A 13,030-nucleotide genomic window follows, 5' to 3' on the forward strand; every position below is an offset into this window, starting at 1 on the left:
ATTGCCAAGGTATTTTTTTTGTTTGTCTTTTCAGCTTTTCCCAGTTAGGGGTCGCCACAGCAGAACTCCGGTTCGCTAATGATTGGCAGTCGCTTTTTATGGTGCCGAGTTGCTAGCCCGACGCCCAACATTCAGCGAAGGCACGCCCATTCACGCATGTCTTTCAGAGGCCAGTCAACCATGGGGTGGACATGCAGACTCCACACAGAAGGCACTCCAGCCGAGAATTGAACAGGAGAACCTCTTGCTGTGAGGCAACAATGCTACCGCTGTACCACCACGGCTACATAATTGCCTAAGTATAACAATATAAAAATGCTGTTGTTGTAGATCTCAGGGAAGATTAACAAATTTTCTATTTATTTCCCATGACTGTGCCTTTGTTCCATCATATGTTCTCCACAGAAGGCTCATTTTTCATTGAAAGACTGATCATTAAACTATAAAAGTAACTTTTTATAAATAACATTTTTATTGTTATCACAGAAACATATGCATTATATCTCCATATCTGGGTCTACTTCACAGGACTGAAATATCATTTGACTGACTTTCATTTGACCAAGACCAAAATACCTAATTTTCAAAATACTGAAAACTCACATGACTGAAACTCATTATACTGAAAGCTTACAATGCTGAATTTCAAAATACTAACTTGCAAACCTTAGACATGCACACTTACAACACCGATGGCAAACTCTTTCCAGAACTTAAAAACTACTTATATACCTTCTTAACAGAAACTGGACAATATAAAACCAAAGTAGATGGGGGGTATGCCCCCACACCCCCTAACTATATATACTAAATGCAGCATCACACTGCAGTGGGGAAAAGGGCTTATATCTTTTACTTACCTTACAGTAGTCTACAGATTGCTAGTACTGCTGGGAATGCACAAAACATCTGGCTTATTACTTTAGATACTTCCCATAAAAATGTAAACAGACATACCCACATTTAGAAACATTGCAACACAACTTTCTACATGGCTATTGGTATTCTGACAATCAGCGCTCTAGGTTACAGTAATTCTTTTTATCACAAGCAAGTCACAGGAGAAGGGAAACCCACATCAAGTCTATAGCTTACAATTCAGTATAATGAGATTCAGTCAAATGAGTTTTCAGTATTTTGAAAATTCTGTATTATGGTTTCTGTGATGCACGTGCCCTGGCCCAGCAATCAAGGAGCCTCAATCCTCACCACTAACACCAGAGTCTCATATATGAGGAAAGGATAACTAATGCACACAGTAAAGTGCAATTTCCCTTAAGAGCACACAGAGATCACAGTCAATCTGGGGCTGGTCACTCCCTTGCTCTCCAGGTCCCCAGTAAGACTCCCCACTGGCACAGCTATAGGGTCCAGATCTCATTCTAGTGGGCAAGCTAAAACCTGCACCACCCTCTCTGTCCAACCAGTGCTTTGTGTCCCTGCCCAAGTAGCTGACACACACACACACACACACACACACACACACACACACACACACACACACACACACACACACACACTTTGAGAAGCATTTATACAACCACACAGACAACCCTGGGGAAGGCTGGCATAGGTTCTCCAGCTGCGCCCCTTTTTCCCAGACTATACGGACGTACCAGCTGCCACCACCCACTAATATTCATCAGCTACTCAAAGGCCCTTAAAAGGGTGTCCAATTTTTACTGTGCAATGTTATTATCCAATTGGTAGTATAGCCCAGGGCTAAAGCTATTGAAGTGGCTTTGTACAATTTTACCAAAGGCATGCAAGTACTCTAAAGAGCTTAAATTATTTCTACAAAAATAGCCACAGTTGGAAGGGTTTAAAAATATTTAATAATAAATAATAACAGCATAAGACAATACTTTTTAGTACACAGTGCTAGTCAAGCGTTCAGAGATCACAGAGAAATAGTTAAAATAATTCAGTAGTACAGCTGTGACATCATAGAAAAAACAGTTAGTCTAGTTTTTCTAGTTTCTAGTTATTTCTAAGAGAAAACACAAGTCTAAGATAAACTTACATATAGAGCAAGACAGTGTTGGTCAGTTGGATGGTCAGGACAAAAATGCTTAATGCTCTCTGATTCCCTCTGTTTTTAAAATCACATTCCTGGTTCACATTACATCATTCTTCACACTTTCCTGGGGTGCCAGGCTAACAGAAACTACATTTACATTATTCACCTCTGGGCAGAAACTAGAGCAATAAAGGACATTTATGCATGCAAATTTGGCCATTAACTCTGGCCTTAAAACAATAGGCAGGATGCCTTACTCTAGACTTGCTGACTCCGAGTTTTAACATCAAAGGGTCAGAACATGCTTTACTTGGTCAGTAGAGTGCATTGTTGCTACATTTTTTCCAGTTCCACATGTAACACTATTTTTACCATTTAAGACAACAAGCCTGTGGTTTACATTAATATTTACAGATGACAGAATTATATCCAAAATTCTACCTGGCTAGGCTGGCAGCCTTCATCTATCTTCACCCAATCTTCACAGTTTTGGTCAAATGAAATTCAGTCAAATGAGATTTCAGTCATGTGAAGTAGACCCCTATATCTATATATATTTATACACAAGTACACACACACACACACACATATATATTTATATACGTATGCATATGTACATGCATTTGTGTGCCCCTGTACTTGCCATTTTTCCTAACCCTGACATGTAGTTTAGCCTAAAAAAGCCCTTTCCATAACACTATCATTACACTGACTAATTTGAGGTGAATGTGTGGTATGGTTATGGGTAGTACATAGTAAAAGGAAATCAATTTTCTCTTTTGATGTACTGAGTGCCACTGTTTAGTGTTGTTGACATAACGATTGGTCAATGTGTTTTTGTAGATGCTTTTTGTGTCGATTATTTTACATTTCTGTATAGACAAAGAAACAGCATTCATACATACATACATAATTTCTATTAATTTTCTTTTGGCGCATATATTTAAGACTATGGCAGATATAACTAGACTTTACAGCAGTCCTGGGTTAGATTCCCAAACCTCAATTTACCTATACTGTGACACTGAGAAAATCACTTGATCAGACAGTGCTCACATGTTACTTGTTTTGTAGAACATCAATCAAGTAGTGTAACAACTTCTCTCTTATTTAAGTCTTGCTTTCACGGAAACATGCATTAACTTTTCAGGAATGATGCAGCTTGTTTCCCACATTTTTGTAATCTCACATTCTAAACCATTTGTTACATACATGCCTTATTTGACATTCTATGATAAATGGAAATATAACTCCATTTAAATATATTTATTTTCTCGCCCCATGAATCTGCTCACTTAATCAAAAGTGATTTGTGCATCATTGATTTTTATGTGAAGAAGTATAACTCAAAATTCTATAAAAGTTAATAAAAAATCTTTGCAGTGGGGTGAAAACCCTGCATCTCAAACACTACCCAAATTATGTATGCCAGTTTCCACTACTGCACTACATTGGGAAAAGGGAAAACAAAACCACTGCACTATATCACCAGGTTGCTCCATAAAAATAATAGCGGCTCTGCTTAATTGCAACAAAAGAATAAAATTTAACTAAAGGCGTTTGATGGATAATGCCTCACTGAAGTGCAACAGCCTTTACTTGTCTGTCTCTTAATTCCTTAATTCTTAACTCTTTCACATGTACACTTTAATCCTTTTAAATATCTGTCCACTGTTGTTGCACTCTGTTTTATTCCATCTTCTGCCAGCAAAATAAGCAAACATTACCTGATACACTGTCCTAAAACAGTATGTCCTATATCACCCTTCTATGCTCTTTCCTCCTCGACTTTAACACTCTTATTTCACAGAAGTTAATTTTATGTTCTCCTTCTTGTAGACCAGCTACTGGTGTCTTAGTAATTTCTACCATTAGTGTTCTCTTCACTCATTTTTAAATATACCCACCAGACATTATTGAGACCTTTCAAGTATGGATTACCTAATACCAAATTAATTTCAAAAGTAAAATTTAGTCTTTCATCTTGTGTCATGGATGCGCCCTTACAACCTTCTTTCTGTATATTTTTTTATATTTCAATTGTTTATGTCCCTGGTAGACCAGATTTATCCCCTCAGTCTCCAACCAGCATCCCAAAAGGAACAAATGAGACAATAATGCATTATGCTTATGGTAGCCTAAACCATACTTTGTGTCTTGTCAGTATATAAGCCGCAATAAACACCATAGAACTTTTACCAGATTTTTATCCATCACAAGAGACAACCATCAATTTTCCACCACCATACATTATGAGGGGCCCAGCAACCTAACCACTGGTCAGTCATGATTACTCTTTCTTCTACCTGATCACTTGGTTCTTTCATTCTTTCATTTACTATTCCACTGCTCGTGCTTCACTTTTTATATCCTGCTTTATTTTACATATTGTTCAGTTTTTGTTGTCACCCTATTATTCAAACTTACCAAGCATAATCTATTTCCATTAATGCCTTTGCTGGAAAAAACAAAATTAGTACATATAAATACGCCCCTTTAATAGCATTACTCACACTACATTATATTTTTGTAAACTGTCTGCCTACCCATTATAAAAGCGGGTCTATATTAGCTAACCGAACGCTTACATAATCGAATTACACGTAAACGGACTATATGGAACGAAATCTTATAAAGTTGAAGAGCTATAAATATGAAAATGTTTTAATTGAAATGTTTTAGTTGGCCAAATACGTTGTATTCACATTTGCTTGCCTACGTAACAGTGCATACATGAAACTATAATCAATGTTTAGTAATGAAACAATAAAAGAGAAATAATATATGACGTATATTATATTTATGTGTATAGCATGTTGTATAACATATACAGTACAGTTTTTTTACAATGTTTTATGATACAAAACCAATATAAAAGTCTGAGAGACGTGCTTATGCTTGTTTTGCACATGCGCTAAATTCAACATGGCTAACGAAACACTGCATACACCCGGAGTTATGGGAGAAGTCTATGATACGGTAAAATCACAGAAAGGCAGGGATATGCTAAATATCGATGGCTGTTTAATTTAGAGAAAACAGTTAAGGAAAAACACTATTAGTGTTGTAAACTGAAAGTTAAAGACAGGTGTAAAGGTCGGGTAATAACTCGAAAATACACCGAAGGAGCAGTCCTGTTAAAATCTACAGAACATCACCATCTCCCAAATGTCACTGAAGTAGAAAAATATGTTGCCTGTGACAGTCTAAAGCAGAGTGCTAGAGTGTGTAGGGCCACCCTTTCATTAGTGGTTGACGACGTTATAGCAAGCACGTCTCTTGAAACAATATTGTCTTTGCCATCACGTAGATCCATGTTACAACAGGTCAATAGGGTGAGACGTAAGAATATTAAATGTTATACAAAGCTTTTTACAACCTTAGATAGTGTAGATCCTAGTAGCTCCAACCTTAAAGAGGGTACATTTCTGCAGAAATGGAAACTTGGCATACATAATAATCTGCATGTCTTATTGTTTTCCATTGTTGAGAATCTACTTAATTTGAGTGAATCTAAAATATGGTTAATGGATGGAGTGTTCCTCACTAAAGCATGTTTATGTAGACAGCTATACAGCATACATGCTGTGGTGACAGTAGGAGATAACACTAAATGTCTTCCATTGGTGTTCTGTCTTATGTCTAAAAAGTGTTTTAGGTCATACAACTTTATGTAGGACTGTCTGTTTGAGATGTTAAATGATGCTAAGCTAACTGTTACTGTACAATTTATTTTGTCAGATTTTGAGCTTGTAGCTATTAAAAGCATTAAATATAACTTCACTAACGTTATCAATAAAGGCTGTTTGTTCCACTTTGCTCAGACTATATGGCGTAGAGTGCAAACGCTAGGTCTAGCTACATTATATGGTAAATGCGCATCATTTCAGCTTTATGTAAAAAAGCTAATAGCTCTTGCATTTCTAAATGTAGATGAAGTTATTCCTGCGTTTCAAAATCTTTCTAAATCATTCCCTACTTCGGGAAAGGAGTTAGTACAGTATTTCTCTGATGTATTTGTTCTTGGCAAACATCGTAAACAGCAGACCCGCCTTAGTAATGTTGACAGGTTTCCACCTATGTTTTCTATACAGTTTTGGAATGTTTCGGATTTGAACAGGTTATGTTTACCCTGAATGCAGACCCATGTGGAGGGGTGGCATAGAAGAATTTGCTGTCTACATGGTAGGAGAATATGTGATATCCTTTGCATTTTATCTGTATTGGTCAGGGAGCAAAACAAGGTGAATGAAACAAGAGTTAGGTTGTTGTCTGCAATACCACCTTCGCCTAAAAAGAGAAAGACATTGGACCGCTGCTACAGGTTAGAAAGTGTCATAAAACATAAGGCTACCTACATGCAGGATGACTTCTTACGATATGTGGCTATGTTATTGAAAGTGTAGTGCAAGACCGCTACTTTTCAGTTGTGGATAATTTACGTATTTGCTGTTATTACGAGGTGTAATGTAGGATTGTGTTTAATAATTTGTGTTACGTTTCACAGCATGTACTTGGTTTAGGGACTTATTATTTTGTCACGTATTGTGGTGAATGGTTAGAAAGATATTAGTTTATTATGTGCATAGCTTTTTTTCATGCACTGGGTGCTTCGGTGTTATTTCAATTATATGATTTTCGGCAATTTAGCTTTTCTATTATATGCGCTTTCATTCTATATAGCTCGTTTACGTGTAATTCGATTACATAAGCGTTTGGTTAGCTAATATAGACCCATAAAAGCTACTTCATCTATCACACAATTATACACATCTAAAGATCACCCATCATTTTCATTAATATAATCCATTTATCGCTAGCTATTACACACTTGATACATTAATCATGGTACATCGCACTACATTCAAGAAATTAGTATGTGCTTCCCATCAACTAAAATATAAATAGTCAAAAACAGAAATTCTTAATTCATATTTCAAATAATATATTATTGATGTGAACAATCATTCTTTAATTTATATTATTTGGGTTTCCATGTGATGCATATCTTATCAAGTACCTGGTTAAACATCATCATGTGCCAAAATAAACTGTAAAAGTAGCAAGACAGAAGAGAACTTTAAAGTCTCTATAGTGCCTCATAGCTTTCAACATTTTCCTATATCATTTAGTACTCACAAGGAATTAATTCAACTCCCACATTGACCCATAATACTATATATGTGTTTACATTTCCCCATGTACTACTATAACTTGCTTTTGAAATAAAGGAAGGATAAAACAAAGGGCTGTTCTTTTTTGGTTTATTTACTGTATCATCCATTATGCCCTTTATAACCGATACACAAACATCTATAGGTTCTTTTAGACATAGCTAAACTCAGTTACATGAAGCATCATATCTTACTCAAACTAGGATGGCATTAAACTAGATAGAAAACATACACAAAAGGGGAAAAACTCACCTTTATGGCATATTTAATAATTTGCATGGTCAACTTTTTCAGCCCTAAATGAAATGTACCTACATCTGTCTCTTTACTGCACATTTTTGTTTGATATATCACACTTTGCAAACTCTTCATTTCCCTTAAACTATCAGTCTTGCTGCCCCCCCCCCAATCTATTTAACCTGCTTGTACCAGGAGTTGCTCTTATAAACAGGGCAATCTTCATAGCTGAACTTGATCTTCCCTTGCAGTCATCTTCTGTCTCTCCAGTTGTATTTATGTCTCTTTGTTCATTTAGATCCTTTTCCATTTGGCTCATTACTAACTGCATCAGTTTCACAACAATTAGTTATTTCACGATCACAAACCATTCATGAGGATCATCAAATGTCAGCGACATCTCATTCCAAAATGCCATTGATACTGTATGGGTCTTTAAATTTCAGGTCTTCATATTTACATTCCCTCACCTTATCAGCAGACTGAAAATAATTCCTTAAAGTCACTGCTAAAGGATCTCTTTACACAAAAACATATCCTAGCTGGCACACTACATTTTCTGTTTAAAGCAGAAATATGAAGCAATTTTTTAAGTGATTACAAATGTAAACCATTTATTTAGATTTGTGATCACTTTAGTTCACTGTATATAACAATTCTTCTTGAATTTTTCATAACTTCACTTTGAGAAAAGTTTGCTCAGTTTGTTATATTATTTAGTATTATGCATTTGCTTTTAAAAATTGAAATTGGGTGGTTAAGTTTAATTATTTTAACTGTCTTTAATGCTGTCTGCTTATCTTTGGAGTGGAGCTTGTCATATGAGACAATTCTAGCTTAAAGATATAATTTTAGGTAAGTGATTCCCGCGGTGATATTGCTCACTAACATATCTATAATAATTTCTATAGTATCAGTGTGCAGCAATGAGTTGCTGTTATTTCTGATCATCAAACTTACGGTGTTGAGAATAAAAATCTGTGGGCCAAATTCAATAATGCCTATGCCTACGATATGTATTCAAGAACATCCATATCACATTTGTTGTGCTTTCTAGTCACTCAGAAAGATTATACTAAGTGTACATGTAGTCTGCAGTTTGTGGTAACCCTTATGAAACTCTATCAGTATTTAAAGCTGCATGAAAATCAGTAGGAAAATTAAAATCAGAAGAAAGAAAGTGAGTTATGCCTGTGTTGTCTGTTCACTCGGAACAGTGAACACTTAGTGTAGGTTTTATTAAATCTTGGGGTGTGTCTCTTGAGATGGTGAGCACCACATGGAATTCTGTGGTCTTGCATGGCTGTCCACTTTTTTAATACACCAGGAGATATATTAAAGGTTTTCAGTAATTAACTTGATAAATAATGGAGATATTTACTTGTTGTACATATTATTTGGTGTGTGTGTGTGTGTGTGTGTGTGTGTGTGTGTGTGTGTGTGTGTGTGTGTGTGTGTGTGTATGTGTAGAGAGAGCAATGTTTATATCAAGAATTATAGCTTAGACAAATGACTCGATAGACAATGAACTCATGACCATAAAAGGTTACTTTGAAGGAATTAGCAATAAATAATGGCATTAACAGTGGCAAAAAGAAAGGATCTTTACTAATCTCGTTAAGATTAAATAAAACTGATACAGTCTCTTACAGGAAATACATTTGTTAGAACACAATTTCAATAAAATAAATTAGGAAAATAATGAAATCCTACCAAGTTCTTCCTTTACACTGAAAAGAAAAGGCATGATTGTGTTATGGGGATTCATCATATAATGCCAAAAATCATAGCTAAATATACATACTCTAAAATAATGTGCTCAGTTATTAATAAGACAAGTTTTACTTGTGCAAATGTGTATTTGGTTCTCAGAAACTGTAGCTAAGTAACTGAAAGAATTGTTAAAAATAGTATTCAGTAATTTGAAAGGAATCTTAATCTTGGTGTGAGACTTAACTGTATTATAAGAAAGAAGATTTGAATGCCAAGGAGTCTGATATTTTAAATCCAGCTAAAGCTCTAAAAGAAAGGAAAGAAAAATAAAGTCTTAAAGATGTTGTACATTATTCTATATTAAATTCTTATTTTTAGACATTATTCAGATGTTTGGAACGCAGAAAAGAAATAATACAATATATATATATATATATATATATATATATATATATATATATATATATATATATATATATCACTAATGAGTTAAAAATAAAATAGAAAAATTAAAAAAAAACTTTCCTCGTCGTTTGTCTGATCATAATACTTTATGTTATTATTTGGCAATTAATGTTAGAAAATTTACATTGTCCACAAAAAATATCTTCTTACATGACTAAAATATTTTGATTTTTACTGGTTAACTAAAATATGTTAATTTTTACTGGTTAATTACAACAATTAATGAATACTTACAGAGTAACAATAATGGGGAGGTAAATTTTATAATATTTCGGACTGCTTTTTTTATTTGACAAAGTTAATTGCTATTGCAATAAAAGAATAGTGAATTTTTGTTAATACAAGAGAAGTTGTATAAAGACGAATGTTCAAAAAGAAAAGATGGTATTAGTTTAGCAAAAACATTAACTAAAGACTATCAAGAAAATATAAATCATAAATCTCAAACAGTGCTAAAAAAGTTAAGCTGCAGCCATATGATTTGACGGTTAGCAAGCACATCTAAGTTAATATCTAAATCCAATCATATAAAAATATTTGCTCCATAATTCTGAAAAAAAAACTTTAGATATAGAAGAAACTTTAGGTGTTTTTTAAAAAATGTTTAAGAAATAGGTTCATAGGTAGGTACTAGGCTATCTACCTGAGGGCATTTATAAGCCTAACCAGAGTGTGTCGGCTTTCGCTGTCCCAGTGATTAATTAACTGATCCTCTGCCAAGCAGAGTCAATGAAGTGACTCATCAAGGTTTCTCTTGAAGAGTGTTAGTGAGGGGCTCTGCCTAATGTAGTTTGGAATTTTGTTCCAAAGCATGGGGACGTCTCTGTGGCAGGAATCTATCCCTCCAACATGTTCTATTTATTGCTAAGGTGAGGTTTAGCTCACTAGAGTGCGTGGCTCGCAGTGACTTGGATTTCTTTAGGTGGAGCTTGTCCATCAATTCTGAGTTGGACATGGCTTTGTAAGTCAGGCAGAGATCACCTCTGAGTAAGCAATATGTCACTGAGTACAGCCGGAGTTTTTTCAGTCGGGCTGCATAGGAGATATGCTTGAGGCCAGTAATCCTCTTGTGGTCTCCCCAGCTGTTGGAAGTGTCTTGTGAGGTACATTGAAAATGGGGCATTGTACTCTATGATGGGTCTGACAAGTGAGGAGTAGAGGGGCACTATAACCTCTTTATTTCTAGATGCAAACCCTTTAGTAATTAGATTGGACACATAGAAGGATTTCCTAACTACTTTGGCAATATGATTGTCAAAGTGGAGATTACTATCTACCTGGGTCCCCAGATCTCTTATTACCTCTTCTGTATTAAGGGTTAGCCACCTATGTGGTAATTCGTGGGTGTTTTGTTTTTCCCAAATGGGATGACTATGCATTTTTTGGCATTTAGCTTGAAGCCAAGACTTTGACACCAGGTGTCCGTCTCAGTAAGGCCCTTTTGGAGGATGTCCGTGTCAGCCGGAGAGTAAATTATGGCTCCCAGTTTATGTCACTGTCAAACTTGGTTAGCCATAGTCCTCCTGTGTTTGCCTGTACTTCTGAAAAGTATATGCCAAATAGTAGGGGTCACAGGACCGAGCCTTGCTTGACACCACTTGTGACTGGTTTAGAGGCGGACCTGGAGCCCACTATTCTTACCGTGTGAGTTCTGTCTGTAAGCCAGTTGGCAACCCATCTCGTGACGTAGGGGTTTATGTTCAGGCTGGTGAGTTTTTCTGTAATACCTGAGTGGGGAATGGTGTCAAAAGCCTTGGCGAGGTCAAGGTAGGCTGTGTGAACAACCTTTCCCTCGTCTATGGCCTTGGTGACTGTCTTGAAGAAGATAACCAGGTTTAGTAGGCATGATCTGCCCTTAACAAAGCCGAACTGGGTTGGGTCAAGTGTTTGAAGGTTCCCAATGTCTTTGTTAATGAGATCTATGATGATGCGATCTATAGCCTTGCAGACCAGGCTAGTCAGGCTTATGGGGCGATAGTTACCAGGGTCAGTTGTGGCCCCTCCTTTGCGGAGTGGAATAACCGTTGCTGTGTGCCATTCTATGGGTACGTAGCCTGTGGAGAGGCTGAGGTTGAACAATGTGTTTAGGTAGGGGGTTAGCTTGTTCTGTAGTTTGTGCAAGACGCAGCCTGGGACAGCATCTGGCCCCACTGACATTGTGTTTTTGGCTTTTGAAAGGGCTGTTTTCACCTGTGCGTCTGTGATTTCCGGGACACTACACTTTTCTGGTATTGTTGTGGGCCCTTTTGGGGGTGAGATGGGGGTGAAGTTTGCCCTGAATCTATCTGCCAGGATGTTGGCAATATCAGTAGGTTCAGTATTTTTTCTGCTATTTTGCATTAGTTCAGTGCATATCTGTGAGTTGCCACTTAGATTCTTAACATAGCTAAAGAAGGCTTTGTGGTTATCTTTTGAATCCTTGGCTATTTTTCTTTCAAACTTACCCCTGGATGATTTTATGAGGCACCTTAGTTTCTTACTGATACTGATCAGGGATGTCTTTCCTTCTTGGGATTTGCTTTTTTGCTGAACTAGTTTCCTCCTTCTATTGTATAGCCTGTTTATGGCAGGGGTCCACCAGACCGATTTCCCTCTCTTACAGGAGTGAGTCTTGGTTTTGCTAGGGATGGCTTGATCCATGCATCCTTGTAGGTGCTCATAGAGTGCATTTTAAAAGGTTTCTGCATCTTGGGCAGCATTATCCTTTAGCATGGGGGCTGTGAAATTTACCGCCTCTGTCTTAAGTAAGGTGAAGTTTGCTTTAGAAAAGATTTTTACTGTGGTTTCCTTAGTTGGGGTTGGTGGTGGGGTGTGGACATCCAGAGTGATTAGTTTATGGCGTGATCTAACCAGTGACGGGATGACCTCTGGGGTGGAACACCTGTCGCCCATGTTGGTGATGGCCAGGTCCAATATGTTTTCACCTCTGGTAGGAGAGTTTACCAGCTGATCCAGGGCATTTGAGTTGATGAATTCCAGGAAGCGTTGGGCCCGGGAGTTTGTACTCGAGTAGTTTTCCCAGTTAATGGTAGGGTAATTGAAATCACAAAATATCAGGGTGTTCGGTACAACCTTCATATTTTCCAGTGTCTATAGAAAGGTGGAGTGGTGGTCCTGGGTCATGTAGGGTGATCTGTAGCAGGCCACAATTTGCATTGCAGATTTGCCCGATGTTAGTTGGACATGGATGATCTCAGAGGTATCATGCTGCACCACTAACCTGGAGGTGTAGGTATCCTTGATGAATATGGATACACCCCCTCCTTTTGTGTTTCGGTCCATGTTTTGTGGCCGAAACATGTGGTATGAGTTGTAGCCCAGTAGTGCTGGGGTGCTCTCTGGAGCCTTGAACCAGGTTTCAGTTACTGCACAGATGTTGACATTCTCCATACTGAGGAGTGCTTCGAGCACGTGCATTTTG

Source organism: Protopterus annectens, chromosome 1.part1 (genome assembly GCF_019279795.1).
Source record: "Protopterus annectens isolate FY-2018-M chromosome 1.part1, PAN1.0, whole genome shotgun sequence".
NCBI lineage: Eukaryota > Metazoa > Chordata > Ceratodontiformes > Protopteridae > Protopterus > Protopterus annectens.